This window comes from Limulus polyphemus, unplaced genomic scaffold (genome assembly GCF_000517525.1).
Source record: "Limulus polyphemus unplaced genomic scaffold, Limulus_polyphemus-2.1.2 Scaffold539, whole genome shotgun sequence".
NCBI classification, from domain to species: domain Eukaryota; kingdom Metazoa; phylum Arthropoda; class Merostomata; order Xiphosura; family Limulidae; genus Limulus; species Limulus polyphemus.
The window spans coordinates 145,236-151,036 of record NW_013666149.1 but is presented as its reverse complement, the minus strand read 5'-3'; the positions used below and the strand labels follow the sequence as shown (position 1 = coordinate 151,036).

The 5,801-nt window shown below is 29.3% G+C and overlaps 1 long non-coding RNA gene across 1 annotated transcript; it reads right to left on the bottom strand.

The window, feature by feature from the left end:
• Positions 1-4,124, bottom strand: LOC111085661. The gene is made up of 4 exons (XR_002610475.1): positions 3,852-4,124; positions 2,992-3,088; positions 1,087-1,189; positions 1-49 (listed from the first exon to the last, which is right to left on the bottom strand). It is a non-coding gene; the product is annotated as an uncharacterized LOC111085661 (long non-coding RNA).
• Positions 4,125-5,801: the final 1,677 nt, after the last annotated feature.

The following is a 5,801-nucleotide window of genomic DNA, read 5'->3' as shown; positions in this document are numbered from 1 at the left end:
CTTAGACTATTACATCGATTTCCTTCTTCTCCCAGAGGCATACATTTCCCTGCACCAAAAGAATACATTGTAAACTAAATAAATACTGATAATCAATTATAGCTTCTTTAGTTTGTTCTATAAGAAAGAGAGAGGTAAATTTATTTGAAACTTCATCCTGCATGATTATAATACATCATAACTGCAATAATATAAAAACAACACCTTACCAAATGTATGGGTATACTTGTAAATTGATAACACACTTACATTGTAATAAAAGTTTTTGTGTATTTATCAATACTTTTTAACTTTTATCTTCATGTAGCACACCATTATATTAAGACTTATTTGTGTAATCCTACACTGAACAAGTTTTTGTTATAAAAATAGTTAAAAAACTAAATTGAATATCTTTCTAGCTCTAATGATAATAAGTTGTAAAACAATGATTTATAAGCATGATGAAGTAATTTATTTTCGGGGGAACATATTGCATATTTCAACAGCACATTGGTCTGTCTTCTTTTAGTCCTACTTCTTTTTCATGAGCTTTAGAATTAATCTGATAGTATAAACCCATTACTGTCTTAAATATCTGTTATTGATTTTGGTTTTTGTGTTAATTAATGTTTATGCTGAATTCATCCTTTTCAAATTTGATGATCCTTGTTTAATGAAGTTGTTTATTTACTTATTACATTTAACTCAGTATTTTGATCAGTTTTTTTATTATTACATGCTAGCATGAGTGTCATTTTTAGTATAATTTATCCTAATATCAAAATGGCTCTCCAAAAATTTACATGAAAGTGTTCAAGTAGTAACAAAAACAAATTCTGATTTATTTGCAGTAAATAACTAAACAGTTTTACGATTTTTTAGTAAATATGCAGTGCAGTAACATAGCAGTGTAAGCTAATAAAAGTCAAATTTTATGATAATGAACCAAATTTAGATTAATAAATTACAGACCAATACTTTGTTTTATAAATTATACAGAGAGAAGAGCATTTGCTGAAAAAGTTTTAATGATGTAAAAACAATTTACTAGATTGACTGTGTAAATACTGTTTTTGCACATAAACCATAATGTAATTTTCTTACATGTGACTGTAGTTGGTAATGGGAAGAAGAATGCATCAACAGCAACACAGCAATGATCTTTTTCACAGTCTTTATTGTCAGAGCATTGATGGTCTTCAGCTATCTGAAAAAACTTACCATTAATCACATGCATTGTTTACAATTACCTGTATGATGATAATGTTAGTATAATATTTCTATTGAGAACTTTAATAGTTTTTGTTCATATTAATGCCAGTTAAAAAGTAAAAGTTTTACCATATAGTGCAATTAACTGTATAGTTGACACTGTTAGTGTAGAACAGTTTATTTTGTTTGATATATGAATAAAGTAAGATAATGTTTCAATCCCAGTAAGAATGTAATTGTATTTTGAAATAGTAAGAAATCACACTGCCATGATTTGTTTGGAAAGGCAACTGTAAATAAGCAGACATGCCCTAAAATTCTACTCAAAAATCCCTAATGAGGTTTTGTCTAACTTGATATTCTATATAATTGACTTTTAGTAATTAATGGCCTTGTGATATTCTCAGGTTCATTGATATCCCTTACGTAATTGAATAGGAATCACAGAATAACAAGATGTTTTACAGATCAAAATTGTGTATTCTTCAACCTTGACTGAATTTTAAGAAGAGACTGGACACAAATTAAACAGTGAAACTTTATTTCAACATAAACAAAGTTAAAAAAAAAGAGTATTGTATGGTGTTTACTGATTTATATATGTGTATTTATGTTTTCAAAACCATCCTATCCCAGACTGAGAAAAAATGTCATTACATAATAACAACATGGTCATTCTTCTTAGGGTACAGACTTTGCAGTAAGGGATGTTATATCCTTGAGACTTGACCTGACTTGCCCAATGGATAGATTACTGTATTTCTGTACAGTATGCTCTATGTTAAAGCATTTTTTCCATGAGAAAGTGTATGTGACACCCTATCTGAATGCCCCTGTTCTATGAGTAACTAGTGTGAGAGGAACTTAGTTTTCTCTTGATTGACTTTCTATATGAAGACAATATTTAATGTGTAAAGAAATTTTGAAAATGTGTGTATGGACACAAAAACTAAGGGTGTAGAAAATGTATGTTATGCCTACATACTACAAACATATTGTATAGGATTCTTTATATGTCTGTTTAACTGTTTTGAAATTTGGTTAAAACAACAGTTTTTAGAATGCCTAAGCTGCTATTTGTGCCTTCCAAGTTGTTATCAGCCTCACCTTAATAGAAGTATTTTTATTCACTTAGCTTAATTGCTATCCAGAACTAGTCATAATAATAATGTTTAAATTTTTCATATTTCAGTGAAAATCACATGTAATGATAAATATTTCTCAGTAAAAAAGCCTGTATGAAAATTATTTGCATGTAGAAATTGAAGCAATATCACTTACATTAATTGTAGTAAATTCTATTTCACTGTGGTTATGATCATTTTTATTTCTATAAACTTTGTATTGTATATTTATATTTTGTAAGATTAGAAATTTCTGTGGTGACTGAACAACCAAAAAGTTATCATTTGAGTATTTTTAGATGCATTATTACTTTTCTCAAACTAAACAAATCAAAAATGTTGTTGAGAATTTTTTTACTTAGTGTTTGGTGTAGTGATTCAAAGCAAATAATAATTAAAAGAAATTTATCATGCTTGCTTTCTGTGAATCTTTTTTTTTTCTCCTTTTTTTAACATGTTGCAGAGGTACTGTAACAACTATGGTTAAACTATATTTGGAAAGTTAAGAACTGGTCTTCTGTAATGTTTAATTAATTATAGTTTTGTGGTCTCTTATAACATAAATATCTGTATATTGAATATTTTGTTATTAAACACTAAAGTGATGTTTTCTTCAAAGAATTTTTAATTTCATCACTTGTTTACTCAATGAAAGTCATCTATAAATACTTACTGGGAAAAATGGAAGAACAGAACAACTACTTAAAGTTGATGTCAAAATCCACGTTGTTATAACAAGGTGCATATATTTGCTGTTCATGATGTTTGCTCTATAAAGAAAAAATACATGCAAACAAAAGGTTTTCACATGTAGGTTAAAATAATTATCATGAGCATTTCATTAAAATACAGATCACGTGATGAAAACCAAACATTTTATGTTCAGGTATTTAGACCATAAAACTATAATGAATTTATCAGGGTTTTTTTTTTTTTTTTTAACTAGGATTCAAAAATAACATTCCCCTGTGGTTTAATGGTAAGTCTGCAGGATTACAATACTAAACTTTGTGGTTTTGTTTTGATACTTCTGTAGCTTTGTGTTTACCAAAAAATAAACAGCCAAAAGAAATGTTTGCAGTATTTACATGTCTTAAGTTTGACTACTTTAAATTCATTGATAAATCTCAGAAAAATTAACATAAAGGGATAATTATCATTTTCCAATAATTTTGTTTTTGAGAAATGTGCATTCTCTTACCAAAAGTTTATTGTATTTTATTTTTCTTACAAAAAGTCTACTGTTTTTCTTTTTTTTTGAGCAGAAAAAATGCATTGTAAGTAGGAAAAAAATTATAGATCATAATTGGCTTCTCATTTGCAGATAGTCTTTTAAAAGAAATATTTAGGAGTAAAATTTTCTTTGTATGCAATTCTTAATCTCTAATGTTTTAGTACCTGTATCTATATTTTCAAAACAGTATGTTTCATACTACTTAAATGCCTAGGATTATTTCAAACAAGTAGAAAGTGCTGCCTAAACATCAACAGTAAGCTTCTATGAATTGAATAGTTCAACAACATAAAACAAACCTCTCTCTCCCTTGAAGATCTAGATGTTAGCAATAATTGATCTATAGAAGGTACTGTCTAAATGTGTAATTTTTCTCAGGTTATGAGATTGTGGATATCTTAATTCTTGCTGTTTGGTGGGCAATTTCATAGATAAGAACAACTTCAAAGTAGATGTGATAAAGAGCTGAACAAGATATTACACCTGTCACCTTCTCATATGACATGGCTTATTTTATTATCAACTGATTTCCCTTTTTGATAACTTGATTAATTGAGTGAAGCCTTGTTGAACTGTGGAACAGATAGCCATAGTTGAAGTGGTTTGATATGCTTGTATTGTGGCCATGTAGTCTAGAGGCTAGTTGACAGGTTGATTAGAATTATGTACATTGTATCAATGAAATAATTATTCGATAAACAAAAAAAATTTTGTGTGTTTTTATAGTTTAAAAAAAAATTAAGTAACTTGTTAAATTAGAATAATATTGTAATACTTTGAGTTGTTACAAAGTGCCATACTAACATCTGTTAAGGGGATAACCATTTAGCTCAGCTGATAGAGCACATGCTTGGTTTGTGAGAGATCTTGCATTTGAATCCAAGCCAAGTAAGTAATAAAAGAAATGAAACTATCACAAAAAAAAAACTAGTGTCCAACATGGTTCATGTTTGTGATAATAGAAATATATGGTAGTTTGTGTCAGTTGTTGAAAAATACCTTACTCAATTGCTAGTGGGTTAATCCTTTAGCTCGGTTGATAGAACACTTGTCTTGCATATAATAGATTCCAACCTCAAATCCTGCTATTGGGAGACTTAAAAATTATCAAAAAAAACTGGCACCCAACTAATGTTCATCCCTCAACACTGAGACTAAGGACTGGGGACAGGCCTTTCTGAGAAAGGAAAAATGTGGTAGTTAAATAGGGCCATACTATCAAGCTGCAAGCAGTTAACCCTATAACTCGATTGATAGAGCACTAGCCTGGTGTGTAAGAGGTCTCACTTTCAAATCTAAGCTGAGAAAGTAATAAAGGAAAATTTAAATTACTAAAATGAAATATTGGCATTCTGCTCGTGTCCATGTTTATAGTGATGGAAGATTGTATTAGTTGATGAAAAGTACTTGCAATTGTTAGTGGTTAACAATTTTTGCTCAGTAGGTAGAGCACTTACCTGGAATATAAGAGATCCTGATTTCAAATCCTGCTTGTGTGATACTCAAAAAATTAGATTATCTAAAAGAAAAACTGGCACTCAACTAGTGGCCCCTGATACAAGGCCTGAGAATGAACCTTGTATGTTACATGGGAAGATTGTGATAGTTTGAAATTTAAAAAGTGTCATACTAGCAAGTTCTAATCACATCAGGCGTAGATCACTGTTGGTGTCTGAGAGGCTCTACATTCAAATCTGAGTTGAGAAACCAATAAAAAAAAAAACAATTAAAATTATTACAATATAATATTTGAATAGATGCAAGATTTATGTAAGATGTAAAAAGCTTATATGATATACTTTTGTAACATATACTATGGCGTTTTTCATATCTAATAAAAGAATATTATGCTTGAATCTAGATGTTTCATTTACAGTATTCCTTTCAATTAGTTTATAATAGACTTTGAACAGAAGAGTGTAAAGATAGCAGGTTAGGTCTGTCTTGTGTCTGCTATAAATCTATGATATGTAGACATATGTTTTCTAACTGCTTTAGTTATATAGGAATGTTTTTTTAATTTTAATTTATTTGATTTGTATGCAGTTATGGCATAAACATGATCCAGAAATTTGTTAAAATAGCCTGGTCTGATTGCATTGTTCTTTAGTAGATAATATATGTTCTGTCTGAGAGGACATTGCTATAATATATGGCATCTAGGTTGAAAGGATTAGCACTGAATATCCTTTGTTGGCTGAATTGACATTGTCTAAATGCAACTCCCAACCAATACTGTGAGAGAACAA